Source organism: Gossypium hirsutum, chromosome A11 (genome assembly GCF_007990345.1).
Source record: "Gossypium hirsutum isolate 1008001.06 chromosome A11, Gossypium_hirsutum_v2.1, whole genome shotgun sequence".
Classification (NCBI taxonomy): Eukaryota; Viridiplantae; Streptophyta; class Magnoliopsida; order Malvales; family Malvaceae; genus Gossypium; species Gossypium hirsutum.
The window spans coordinates 11155782-11171282 of record NC_053434.1 but is presented as its reverse complement, the minus strand read 5'-3'; the positions used below and the strand labels follow the sequence as shown (position 1 = coordinate 11171282).

At 32.0% G+C, this 15501-nt stretch overlaps 1 long non-coding RNA gene across 2 annotated transcripts; it reads left to right on the top strand.

Annotated features, from left to right (window-relative positions):
* The first annotated feature begins 4477 nt into the window (after positions 1 to 4477).
* LOC121209746 (uncharacterized) lies at positions 4478 to 13153 on the top strand. 2 transcript variants are annotated; one of them, XR_005904840.1, is made up of 4 exons: positions 4478 to 4708; positions 4803 to 5262; positions 5383 to 5557; positions 12455 to 13153. It is a non-coding gene; the product is annotated as an uncharacterized lncRNA (long non-coding RNA). The 2 variants fall into 2 exon arrangements; XR_005904839.1 differs by having other exon boundaries at positions 5383 to 13153.
* Positions 13154 to 15501: the final 2348 nt, after the last annotated feature.

Below are 15501 nucleotides of genomic sequence, written 5' to 3'. Positions count from 1 at the left end.
GAAATTGAAAGAGATTTCTAGGCCATTCTTCTCATAATTTCGGCCAGACAGCCATGGGAGAGAGCTTTTAAGCTGGTTTTGCATAATTTCACTGCATGTGAGTCTATTTCTTGCCCTTTTCTTATATTTTTTGTATTTTTAAGACTTTTGCAATTAGGTCCAATCATGTAATTCATTAGTTTTTGATTTGGTGGGTGAAATTGGAAGTTACCCTGGCTGAGTAAGGGCAGTATATGATGAATTATTATGAAATTTAAGTTCAAATTTCATATTAAGGTTCTTTTATTAAGTCATTTTGATAGAAAATGGTATTTAGGACCTAATTGTGAAAAAGTTGTGAATTAGATGTTGATGTTGAAATTAAAAATATCAAAGGTTTTGAATTAGTTTATAATGATAAAATAAAAGTGTTAATTGAGAAAAAAATTAGTTCAATTGATGGATGAATTGAGCAGGGACTAAATTGTAAAACTGTAAATTTTAGGGTAAAAGTGCAATTTTGAAATTTGAACAGCATAAAATGTGAAGTGAAATAAAAATCAAATAAATGCTAATGAGTAGAAATAATTTATATTATAGATCAAGAGAAACGAGATTCAAGTCGTGATCGAGGGAAAAATAAAGTTTACGAGGACTAGGCTCGATTGCTAATATTTTATATCGAGGTAAGTTCATATGATTTTTAATAATTCAATGTGTAATTTAATGTTTTGAAATGAAAATTTCATGAATGATATAGTATATTATTGTATATAAAATGTCATTAAACTGTGATAATTGTAAAATGATATTTGAATAAAAGTACAAATTAAATGGAACAACGGACTTGAGTACTTTCATTCAGTGGCTAAGACGAATTGACGGAAAAGACCATGGTTGGACCATGGCAGCATGTGAAATGTGATTTTCGTATAAGACCATAGCTGGGTTACGGCTTCGGAGAAATGTGACATGTGCTTCCGTATAAGACCATATCCGGGATATGGCATCGGTGTGATATGTGCTACTGTATAAGACCATATCTGGGACATGGCATCAGTGTGATATGTGATCCTTGTAAGACCATGGCTGGGCTATGGCCTCGGTATGTGATATGTGACTATGTGCAAGACCATAGTTTTACTATGGCATTGTGATAATGAGGTACTCAATTCCATAATCGTTCCTTAATTTGATTATGAACGAAAATGTAAAATGGCCCGAAAAGATTAAGAATTGGTGAATACTATGAAAATGACACGATTTAGAATAAGTTCTTGATATTTGATGACATTGAGATTATGGATCTATGCTTATGAAGCATAATTATGTGTTCTTACCATGATGGATGAAATGATATTGTATGTATTTAGTGAATAATAGTGGTGAATGGATAAATATGGCCTTGGCAGTTTTGGGTTACTGCAGTAGTGTATCTTTTGAAATTCACCATAAATTGTGATCCTTGTAAGACCATGGCTGGGCTATGGCCTCGGTATGTGATATGTGACTATGTGCAAGACCATAGTTTTACTATGGCATTGTGATAATGAGGTACTCAATTCCATAATCGTTCCTTAATTTGATTATGAACGAAAATGTAAAATGGCCCGAAAAGATTAAGAATTGGTGAATACTATGAAAATGACACGATTTAGAATAAGTTCTTGATATTTGATGACATTGAGATTATGGATCTATGCTTATGAAGCATAATTATGTGTTCTTACCATGATGGATGAAATGATATTGTATGTATTTAGTGAATAATAGTGGTGAATGGATAAATATGGCCTTGGCAGTTTTGGGTTACTGCAGTAGTGTATCTTTTGAAATTCACCATAAATTGTGGAAATTGAGTTAAGGGCTGAATAAAATATGAGATTAAATCCTGATGAGTCTAGTTTCATATAGAGGAAACGGTGCATGCAATTGGATTTTATGTTATAAGATATTTAAATTGTTGTGAGACAGAGTTTGAATGACTTCGAGATCCCCTATTCTGACTTTAGAAAATTATTAGAAATTGTAAAAAAATAATTATGAGTTTTAATTTATATATTTAAAATCCTTATCGAGTCTATTTTCAAGAGGGATAGACGGGAACATCATCCAAGTCCCGAATTATGAGATAAATATTTTTAGTGAAGAGAGATCAGAACTGTTGGACATCGAAACAGAGGAAACTTTAATGAATAAACTGTACTAAATGTCTAAACCAAAAATTCTGGAAATTTTATGAGAGAAAGGTATATGAATCTAGTTTCAACAAAAATTAACGGAACTTAATTTGAAGTTTCGTAGCTCCAGAAATAAATTATTTAGTAAATGTATCTCGATAAAATAGTTTAAGCTGAGTATGTATAATTGTACAATTGTGGTGTTTTATCTTAAAAGCATGTTGGTAATTGCTTATTAATTTCATATGGACTTACTAAGCATTTATGCTTACTCCCTCCTTTTCATTCCTTATAGTTTTGACAAGCCAGCTCGGAAATCGGGAACGGTCGGAGGCCCACTCACACTATCCGTATACCATCTTGGCATAATGGCTTGTATATTTTGAGTATGACATGTATAGCATTATAATCATTTTGTATATATGGTCTTATGATATGGATATTGAGTGGTATGGAAATGCTTGGTAATAATTAGCCATTGGAATGGCTAATCATGATCATATTTGGTGTTATATATGCTAAATTGCTAGCTAATCCATGGAAACCATGAAATAGGCAAAATTTACCATAAAATAGATTCAAATGTGAGTTTGAAAAATCATTAAAAATAGTAGAGATACAATTAGATGATGAATAAAATATAGAATTGAAGAATTATTAGTCTATTTTCATATGGATGGAACAAAACAGGTATATGAGTTATATTTTATGAGAAGTTTAAATTTTTCTGAAACAGGGCCAGAGCGATTTCTGGATCCCCTGTTCTGATTTTGGAAATTCACCATAAATTGTACAAAGATAATTAGAAGTTATGCTTTATATGTACAGATTCCTGATTGAGTCTAGTTTTATTAGAAACAAACGGCATAGTTATTGAAACTCTGTACAGGGAGATATCTGATTCGTAATACACAGAGGTCAGAGCAGTCGAACCCTAAAACAGGGGAGACTTTAACTAATAAACTGTACTAATTGGCCTGACCAAAAATTCTAGAAAAAATTACTAGATAGATATATGAGTCTAGTTTAAGGAAAAATTTACGGAATTTGATTCCGAGTTTCGGAACTCGAGATATGAATTTTTAAGCAACTATGACGCAATTGGACAGCTTGTCTGAATTTGTTTAAGTGCTCAAATAAGTTTAGTAATGTCTCGTGCTCGACTCCGGCGACGATCTCGGGTAAGGGGGCGTTACAGACACATAATCTGGCACTGAAAGGACGTCAACGCCAAACATCCTGCTTTTGGGTTGATGAGGCTCTAGATTCAGTTTAAAATGCAGTGGACGAGGACTGGACTGGTTGGCTTCACCACTGTTGAGAAATCTTTGTTAAGCTTTGAAGATGGAGAAGGTTCATAGGAATCTCCATGGTTGGTTTTCAAGGCAGTATCTTTCTTTCGGCTTGGCTATACGGAGTAGTTATTGAGGAAGATGAGGATAATGGCTGGTATTCTGTGATGAGTTTTTTTAGTGTTTGGTTTTGGGTGTTTTTCTAGAGTTAATGGTTTTCTGCTTTCTATGTGCCTTATTTTGCTTTGATGGTTGGTCTCTTGATTTTATGTCTTTTCATTTCTCTGTAGTGTGTTAATTTAATTTGTCAGACTTTCTTGAGCCAAACACCTATTAAATGAATATCAGTTTTCTATGAAAAAATTGACGATATAACATTATTTGATTAATACTTTTAAAATAATCTTAACATAAATTATTCTCGATTAATAGTTAATCCCAGGAAAACTGGAATCATGTGCAAACCTTCATTTTTTTTTGAAATAAAATTGAGAGTTTTTATTCGATAAAATAAAACAAACAATTACATGACAAGGGCATAAAATTAAATCAATACCACACCCTTAGCTGTAACTCACTAAAGAAAAAACAAAAACCCAACAACTCTTAGCACACTATTGTGGGATAAAGAATCGACAAAAGAAACCCAAAAACTAAGCAAAAACAATAAACCAACAGCAGAAATGAAAAACCAAAACATCTCAAAAAACCCAACACATTCATCCCTCAAAAACTAAGAACCCATTCCTGAGAGATCTTTGTTCAATTGAACCTCTGCCGCCGCCGGTAAATCCTCCACCCAAAATCTGTCTTCTTAAATTGACATTCCTTCTTTTGCAACCATATGAGCCACCATATTTGCTCATTGATCAACATGGTGAAAAGAGATACGTTGAAAAGAACTCGCCTTAATCTTTATTTCTTCAATGTTGGTACCCATATCTGAAAAATCTGGTAGTAATTGTTTAATTTTGACAACCGTAGTCCTAGAGTTGCCTTCCATTTGAACATGAGTAAAATTCATTTCCCTTGCAAAGTCCAAAGCTTGAAGACAAGCTATAGCTTCTGCTGTAAAAGAGTTGGAGACAAATTTATTGAAAATAGTTTCGCGTCCCATAACCAAACCTCTATTTTTTCTGATAATAAAACCAGAAAAAGAATAATGGGAGGTAATTTTGAAAGCCGTATCAAAATTTACCTTAACAGAAGGTTCTTGAGGGGGTTTCCATATAGGGTTTATAGTAATCTCCCGAGCAGGTATTTTATCATTCAACTCTCTCATCTCCTTTATAATACTGAAAATATGAGAACAAATTTCTTGGGCTGATTGTCGCTTCCCTTCCATTGCCAGAGTGCCCAGGCCGTGGTAGCAGCAATCTCACTGAAATCATGCCTGCTATTTTGAAAGACCAACTTAAGCCAGGTATAGAAATCCATATTTACATTAACATTTGACCAGTCAACACCAATTGATTGCCAGACATTTTTTGCAAGGCCACAAATCAGGAGAGTATGCATGAAATTCTTAGGGACCTCTCCACAACTAAAGCAAATTGGGGATTGATTTATTCGTCTATTAAAAAGATTAACTGCAATAGGGATAAACTCCTTTGTAAAACGCCAAATGGCTATTCTGATTTTTGGGGAAAGGTTTAAGCCTCAAATCTTTTTATAAAAATCAATATAATCCGTATCCATAGAGTCATTAATATGTAAATTAATAAGGCAATGATACCCACTACGAACCGTATACATATCAGAATTATCAGCGAACCACACCAACTTGTCTCCAGACGTGTAAACTGAAAGAGGTATGCAACAAATTGTTTTAACTTCCAGTGGGGTAAATCGACTGCTTATCAAATCCAATTTCCAGGTCTTAGTTGATTGATCAATAAGCTCTGACACTTTATCCATTCCACTGTTTGCAGAAGTAGCTTGAATTTTCCCCCCCGCTCACTGGGCAACCAACGATCATGTAAAACTGAAATTCGGGATCCCAATCCCACCCTCCAGCCCATACCATCCTCTAAGACTTTCCGGGCCGCAAAAATACTTTTCCAAGTATACGACGGGTTGTTGCCAAGCGAGGCATTCCAAAATGAGGTATGATGATAGTATTTAGCTTTATAAATATATCCCAATAATGATTCTGGATTATTAACTAACCTCCAACCTCGTTTAGTTAACAGCACAATGTTAAATTTTCCAAGATCCCTAAAACCCATTCCACCCCAGTTTTTAGGAATATTTAGACTGGCCCAATTACATCAACGCATTCCTTTACGAGTAGAGCTCTTTTGCCACCAAAACCTACTCATGATACTTTCAAGATTCGCATAAAGCATTTTAGGTAGCAAAAAACAGGACATTGAATAAGTAGGAATTGCTTGGAGTACCGCTTTAATGAAAACTTCTTTTCCTCATTGAGAAAGCAATCTAGCTCCCTAACTCTGAACTTTTATTCTCATTCTATCACAGATAAGTTAAAAGCATCCTTCTTTCTTCTCCCAACCATCGTAGGGAGACCTAAATATTTTTCTATACATAACGAACGTCGAACCCCTAACATCTGCACTAATTGATTATAAGAAATATCAGAAACATTTGAGCTAAAGAAAACTTGTGACTTATCAAGATTTATCTTCGGCCCCGAAGCAGATTCATAATGTCTCAAAATATCCAACAAAACACGTCCTCCTTTCTCGTTAGCTTCACCAAAGACAATGCTATCATCGGCAAAAAATAAATGAGTGACAGCAATACTTCCTCTACAAACTTTTACCACTGTTAAATTACCCATTTGAACAGCAGAGTCGAATAAGGCAGAAAAACCCTTGGTACAAATCAAGAAAAGGTAGGGACTTAAAGGATCACCTTGACGTAATCCTCTCTGAGGGAAAAACCTTTCACTCGAAGAACCATTAAAGCTAATAGTGTAGGAAACCGAAGAAATGCAATGTACAACCAAACTAATCCACTAAATCACAAAACCCATATGCTTCATCATACCTTCTTAAAAACCCCACTCCACTCTGTCATAGGCTTTACGCATATCAAGCTTGTAACGCCCCTTACCCGAGACCGTTGCCGGAGTCGAGCACAAGGCACTACTAAACTTATTTGAGCACTTAACCAAATTTAGATAATTTATATCATACTTTTCAGACAAGCTGTCCAACTGCGTCATAGTTGCTAAATAATTCATATCTCGAGTTATAAAACTCGAAACCCAAATCCGTAATTTTCAGCAAATTTATACTCATATATCTACTTACCAATTTTTTTTATAATTTTTTTGGTTGGTCCAATTAGTACAATTTATTAGTTAAATCCTCCCCTATTTCAGGGTTTGGCTACTTTGACCCCTGTGCACTACGAACCAAATTTCTCTCTGTACAAAATTCAAATAACCATGTCGTTTGTTTCTCTTAAAAATAGACCCAATGAGGAATCCATACATATACAGTGTGACTCATAATCATTTTTTTGAAATTTTTAATGATTTTCTAAAATCAGAACAGGGGAACTCGAAGTCATTCAGACTCTATCTCACCACAATTTAAATATCTCATAACATAAAATCCAATTGCATGCACTGTTTCCTCTATATGAAACTAGACTCATTAGGATTTAATCTCATTTTTTTTCCAGTCCTTAACTCAATTTCCACAATTTATGGTGAATTTTCAAAGTCAAACTACTGCTACTTACCAAAAACTGTTTTAGTACAAATATTGTTAACTAGTTCATAACATCTTTACTTCAATTCATTCAAACTCTATACATGCCATATAAATCTTTAAACATAAAATAAAAACTACCAGAATTGATCTGAATAGTGTGCCCTGTTGTGTTGATCATATCTACCCACTTCACTTTAAGTCAATCTACATAAAAATATTAAACACACAAGTAAGCTTATTGAAGCTTAGTAAGCTCATAGGCATATAAACACAAATCATATCAAATATCTTACACAATCATATATCTATTAGTTTAACTATTTCATCCTCCAAATCACAATTTCATTAATAACTCATTGGAATAATTTCCATATGCCTACTCACAATTTAACTCCCTTAGGCCCATTTCTCATTTACTTCATTGTCAAATTAAGGAACAATAAGGGAATTGAGTGCTTCATTATCACATTGCCATAGTAAACTATGGACGTTCACATTGTTACGCATCACACACTGAAGCCATAGCCTTGCCATGGTCTTACACGGTTCACATATCATACCGAAGCCATATCCCAGACATGGTCTTATACGGAATCACATTATCACATTATACCGATGCCATAGCCCAGTTATGGTCTTATACGGAGTCACATTATCACATTGCACCGATGCCATAGCCCAGCTATGGTATTAAACGGGCACACTTATCACATATTTTTCGTCAATTCATCAGGGTCACAGAATAGAAGCACTCAAATCCATTGTTCCTACTAATTTGTACTTTTAGTTACACATTATTCATTAGTTAATGCAAATTGATAGTATTCATCCACAATAAAATACTTTAACAATCATAAGATTTTCATAGCAAAACGTTGAATTTTGCCATATGAACTTACCTGGACTAATTTGCAAAAGTCGTAGAAATTCAGGGACTATTCTTGAATTTTCTCCTTTTCACGATTCAGTTCGTTTTCTTGATCTATAATTATAAAATCATTCCTTCATTAGCATCCATTTCAATTCTTTTTCACTTCACAATTTATGCTGTTCAAATTTCGAAATTGCACTTTTACCCCAAAATTTACAGTTTTCACAATTTAGTCCCTGCTCAATTCACCCATCAATTGAACTAATTTTTCTCAATTAACACTTTATTTTATCATTATAAACTATTTCAAAACCTTTTATAGTCTTAATTTCAACAGAAACCTTCAATTCACAACTTTTTCACAATTAGGTCCTAAATATCATTTCCTATCAAAATCACTTAATAAAACCACCTTAATATGAAATTAGAACTTAAATTTCATAATAATTCATCATAAAATTCCCTTATCCGTCTAGGGTAACTTCCAATTTCACCCATAAAATCAAAAACTAATGAATTCTACAAGTGGACCTAATTGTAAAAGTCATAAAAACATAAAAATTATCAAGAAAAGTAAGAATTAAACTCACATGATGTAAAAATATGAAAAACCAGCTTTATCCAGACCTTCTATGGCGTTTTTGCTGAGAAAATATGAAGAAATGTCAAGATTTTTCAATTACATCATTACTTAACTATTAACTTTTATGCTATTTCCAATTTTGCCCCTTGTTCACATTGTTTTCTTGCTTATTTCATACCCAAACCGTCCAGCCATTAACCTTTGGGTCTAATTGCTCTTTAAATCCATCTTTTTAAATACTTAAGCTATTTACTCACAATTTAACAAATTTTGCGCTATTTTCAATTTAGTTCTTTTTAATTAATTAGCCATCCAAACGTTAAAATTTTCTAACGAAACTTTAATACTAACTCAATGACACTCCATAAATATTTATAAAAATATTTATAGCTCGATTTTCAACTTTGAGGTCTCGATACCTCATTTTTGACCCGTTTGACCTAATAAATTCTTTTAATTCACTAATTTCACCATTTCACAAATTCTTCTAAATTCTTACTTGACTCATAAATATTAAATTACTATCTTGTTCAATCTTATTTGTCGAATTTAGTGATCTCAAATCACCATTTCCGACACCACTGAAAATTAGGCCGTTACAAAGCTTAAGCATAAACGAACCTTTTCTCCCTTTATTCCTCTTCTTCAAAGCATGTAAAATCTCATATGCCACCAGAACGTTATCTAAAATAAGTTTACCCGGCACAACCGCACCTTGAGCATGATCAATACACTGATCCAAGACCATTTTTAATCTATTAGCAATGGTCTTAGAAATTAATTTATATAAAACTGAGCATAGACTAATAAGGTGGAATAAAGACATCATATCCACATCACTTACTTTGGGAATGAGAATAATGTTGGTAGAATTTACCTCATTAAGCGATATTTCCCTATTAAGGACTTGAAGACAATACTTCGTCACATCCTGCCCAACTATATGCCAGAATTTTTGAAAAAACTCCGGGTAGAAACCGTCGTCTCCTAGCACTTTCGTTGAACTCATCTCCCAAAGTGCCGTACTTATCTCCTCAACCTTGAAATCACTTAAGAGCTGCTCATTCATTGAAGACGAGATTCTAGATTGAACTCCTTCATACACAAAATCATCAATCCTCTGACGAGAGCTAGTAAATAATTCCTTAAAATAACTGACTGTCGTCTTCATCATTTCACCCTCATCAGAAATCATCGACCCATCATCGCGCTTTATACTCATGATCTTATTCATACGATGTTTGTTAGAGGCGAGGCTATGGAAAAACCTTGTATTACGATCACCATACTTAAGCCAATTTGACTTAGCCCTTTGCTCCCAGTAAATCTCGGATTTATCAATTTCTGAATTAAGATTGAACTTAGTCTCAATAATTTCTTCCAAATTCACATCATTCGGTGGGGCATTGTAGAGAATATTCAGTCTTTGTTTAAGAGAATTAATCTTACCATTTTTCTCCCTTTTAATCCTCAAAATCCATTTACGAAGTCCTTCTCCAACTGTATGGAGACGCTCCGGAACCTTTAAATGTTTATTCAAGTCCCACAAAATTTTAACTTCATCATCATAAGAATCTTCCAAAAGCCACGTTCTTTCAAACCGAAATCCCCGATTTCCAATAGAGTTATATACATTCTCAGTACAATCAGTATCAAGGAAAATAGGACAATGATCTGAAGTCGAGTTGTCTAAATGGAGACGTTTATAATTTGAGAAAAAATTATACCATTGGAGATTCGCCACTCCTCTATCCAACCTTTCTCTAATATTAGTAGACTTAAAATTCCCTCTTTCCCAAGTATACCAATGTCCCTTATATCCAAGATCCGTGAGGCCACAAAAATCTAAAGCTTCTCTAAAAGCATATATTTATTTTTCCTCTCTGTATCTATCTCCGCATTTCTCTTGATTCGAGAGAATTTCATTGAAATCTCCCAGAACAACCCACGAATAAGAAAAACTATGACTGAGATTTCTTAACAGATTCCAAGAAACATATCTGTCTCTAACATCAGGTGCTCCATAAAAACCCGTAAAACGCCAATCAGGTGTATTACCATCATTTGTGATCAATACAGTTATTATTATACCCTAAAAGTCTAATATCCACCTCATTTGTCCATCCAAGAGAAAGGCCACCCCTAGTGCCATTAGTCGAGACTTCAATTCCATTCTGAAACCCGAACTTTTTCCTTAATCTCTCCATTCTATACATATTGACTTTAGTTTCCATGAAGAAAAAAAATGTGGGGACTATGTTCTTTCAGCAAATGCAGAACGCATCGAACCGACCGTGGATTCCCCAGTCTGTGGATGTTCCAGCTAATGATTTTCATAATGCTCAGCTGACCCACTCCGCAGGTTCAGCCAATTTATCATTTTGACAAAAATTCGTCTAGCCCTTTTGTATTTCAATAGAATCCCTTTGTAAGGAAACTTCCTGAATACAATTTGACCTAAAAAAAACTCTTAACGAAATATCTCATCCCATCGGTAAATCTTTATTCCCTTAATACATACGAATCGGACAAAAACTCTCACCATGTCCTAACCGGCCACATAGAAAACAAAAAATCGTTAACTTTTCATATTTAAAGTTGACAAGGCATTCTTTCAATTTAGCAATCAGCAATCGCTTCCGTCTCTTCAAAGGTTTCCGAACATCCACTTGCACTCTAACTCTCATGAAGTTTCTCAAACCTGCAGTAATAGCTTTTGTATCGTACTCCATATAAGACCCTATGAAATCACCAAACTGTCTTGCAGTGTTTTCAGAAAACAAACCTGAAAGGAGATTATAGATTTGAACCCAGAAACTAGCGTTATTGAGAGACACTTCTAATGGATCTTCCCCCTCATTTAGCATAGAGATAAGAAGCAGGTGATTGTTAAAAGTCCATGGTGACCCTTTAATCACCTTATCTCTGTCAACTTCACAGTAGAAACGAAAAATAATTCTTTTGTCTCCAATATCAGTAATAGAGACTCCTCCAATAGGATGCCAAAGATTGGCCATCACCAAACTCATCGACTGAAAATTAATAGTCGTGGCTGTGAGAAAACAACCGACTAAGCAGAAAGTAGAGGATTGCTCCACTGAAATTTCTTCTGGTTCAATTTCCAACAACTCAGATTCTCCACTCTCCACATCTTCTTCTATTCTCAAATCTGCCAAGATTTCCTCCATAACTCAACAGCAAAGATTAAAACTCAGAAAAACAGCAAAAGCTTTTACACGAATTCAAAAAAAAAAGCCACAAGATGGGCATACAAGATTTTAATTTAACTGTTTTTTATGAATATTTAAGTTTTTAAATTTACGTTTATAAAAAATCCAATTTAGTAAAAAGAAAAGAAAATTAAAATGAATTGGAACGTCATAACTATATAATAAATCAATTGTAGTTATAAAATTGAAGAGTTTTTTCACATTAAGACTTGAGATTAAAGCTTTTTTATTTTTGTTTTTAACATTCCAAATCAAATCTAATAAAAGAATATGATATTATGATGGAATTTTGACTAATTTAGGGCAAAAAAGAACCAAGGGAAAATTATTTGGGAAACTGTGAATGTGAATTATACACCGCACTGTTGTTTTTTTGTCATTTTTTATAAAAAGTCCGCTTTGTGGAAGGGAAGGCATTGGTACAAATTTGAAGGTCCCCAGATATTTTGACAAATATAAATGTGGGAACATTCCTAAAATTGCTGGAGCAGACCACCTCCAACATTCAACTTAACTTTTCTCTAGTCACGGACTCACCCAACGATTGAACAATGAAAATATTCCATGATTGCCTTTTCATTTTCCCTTTCTACATGTATATAAACTACTCACCGCTATCCGTGCTTGACTCAGGATCATAACTTTTGATACCAAAAAATAATGTTGCTCTCCAATCAGACTTCAACACTTAAACTCCATAACATACAAGAAAATGTCCTCAAAGTCTGGCTAAACCATATTATACAATTGATTGCCGACAATGGAGATCGAAAGCGATGTACAGTGGGCTCCAAAAGCCCCTCCCAACAATGCATTGTTTGGTTAGGGGAAAAGTGTTGTGGAGGAACATATATTAATATTTAATTAAGAAAGGAAACATGGCCCAGATTTTCTTTGGTCAAGAAAACCATGTGATATTCTATTGTATTGTTGAGTTATATATAAATTTTGTTGGGCCAATGGGGTAGAAATATGGTGCAAGGTGGAGTCTGGAACTTGGAATATGTAGCTAATCCTGGTTGGTTCAATCATTCAACAGATTTTTACAGCATAAGGGGAAAAATGTTGATTTTCTTTTTAGTAAAAAGAGTAATGAAAACAACAGCTTTGTTGTGTAGTCATTGAAAATGGGTTTGGGGATGTGTGGGTGTCCCCTTGATGGGTAGTATAATTCCAGATGAGAGACAAAAGTCTTGATATAAATCCTAAATTATTCACTCTTTGCTTGTTATTTGGCCAATGAAATCGATTGCTTATTTGTGGGTTGTGAGAAAGCAAAAAAAAAAAAAAAGAGGGTAAAAATAAATAACATAAAGAAGAGGGAACTATAGATTGAAATATTGACTGAAGAAAAAGTCAATGACAGTGGCACGTGGTGATGGGGCCCCTGTATTCTCAAACTTATTTAACTCATGCCAAGTTTTACATCAAACTTTGCTACTTATATTATTAGTTTTTGTTCAAATTATATTAAATTTACAATAAAATTATTCATCATTTAATTAAAATATATGGCACTCAACCATTTTTTAAAAGAATATATTTACTTTTTCTAAATTATCAATAATTTAAAAATAAATTATAATGTTTTCATTATTTGAATAAAATTTTAAAATATGAATAAATTTTGAATTGAATTTTTTTGCCAAAATTTTTTAATTGAATTAAATATAAGTTAATTCAATTTCGTTCCAAAATTGAATATCAAATCAGTTCAAATCCAAGAATTAATCATTGGTCATGAAATGTATTTCATTTTTATGGATGGAGATCGAACCTCTAACCTTACGATTAAAGGATGAAATGAACAATTACCACATCATATATCATGAATAAATTTAGCTTATTATTGTATCTCTTTTCTATATATGCTTGGTAGTGATATCGGATTTTTTATATCTCATCAACCCATAAAATATGTATGTTTATATTGTATTATTGAATTATAATTTGATATATTTATTATTAAATTTTTTAAATTAATAATAATGTATTTTATTTATTTAATTTTTAATATTTTAAATATAAATTAAAGATACATGATAATTTTTTCAACTTGCGAATTTAAAAAAATTGTGCCAAATAATTATTCATTAAATTTTTTAAATTGTAAAATAGTAATGGTTATGTTTGTATTGAGTTGATGGAATGGATGGTGGTGGTTGATAGCTCATAAGGGTGTGCAAAAAAAAATTAAAATCTAAAAAATCGAAGTAAATTAAATTGAGAATTTTTTTGGTTTTGACATTATAAATTGAATTAAGTCATAACCCATGGAACCAAAAAACATATCTAAATCTATATTTAAATCTTAAATTCAAATACTTATTAAAATTTAATATTTTTAAAAGTCTAAACCCATTAAATTTTAAAACTCAATAACCATTAATATTTAAAACCCAAATTGATCATTTAATTTTTTTATGATATTCATTTTAATTTTTATTATTTAAAAAATAAAAAACTCAAATTGATATATATTTTATTAAAAACGGTAGAATACATGCAAATTGTATGTTGGCAGTGTAAGAAAATAAATATTTTTTTTGAGTTTATTAGAATTTTTTTATTTATTTTTTAATATTTCATAATGAATTTAAAATAAAAATAAAATTAAAAGTATTGTAGCATGTTAAAATTAAAGAAAGATGACAATTATGTGAGAAAATTGAAAGAAATAAAATTATAAATAGTTCAATTAAAAATCCAACTGAAAATTTGTATTCGGTTTAATTAATTTTACTTGCTAAATCGGTTTAATTTGTATAAATAATATAATTTATTTAATTTTTAACTATAAAAAAATGGAACCAACCCAATAGATAAATACCTAAACTTTCAGCATTAATTGAAGCAGCTATAGAGAGAAATTAGAGGGTGAGGTGTGAGTTGAGGCAGCCACTCCAGTACTTTAATCAACTAAATGCTGCACCCTCAATACATGCTTACCAAATTACATTCATATTTTGTTGATTTACTCAATAACATCCCTTACTAATATGTGGGTTATATAACAAATTTACTATCTTAATATTGAAATTTATAGCTAGAGCGTTTAAATAAAATTTATAATTTTATTAAATTAAATTTTACTGTCTAATATTAATTCTGATGATTTCAAAAAACAAAAATTACAAGAAAAATATTCTTTCAAATTTTAAATATTTTATTTTAATGGTTAACGATAAGTTAGTTTATCAAATATTAATAAATTATCTTAATTAATTTTATCTAGTGAAGGAAGAGTTGAAAATTTTAAAATATATACATCAAAACATTTTTTTATTAATTTCAAATATTACATCAATTAATTTATTATTTTTAACTATTAAAATAAAATATAAAAATATTTTGTATTAAATCTTGTCTCAGGTTATTTTAATTTGCACATTAACCTTACTTTATTTATGCTGAATGAATATTAATAAAGGTTTTTCATTTTCTATTGTGTCTGTACAATTTGATTACAAATAATTAATATTTTCGTTTTTTTTCTGGATAATCAATATAGCCAAAGAATATTTGATTTCCCTATAAAAACAGTGCGACGCCTTAACTTGAAAAAGGAAAAAGAATAAAATAGGAGTTATACGAGCTCAAATTATGATTGTTTTTGTCGATTTAGTTATAATTTGATTGGCATAAACATTGTTATTAACGTAGGAAGATATGGGTTTGAG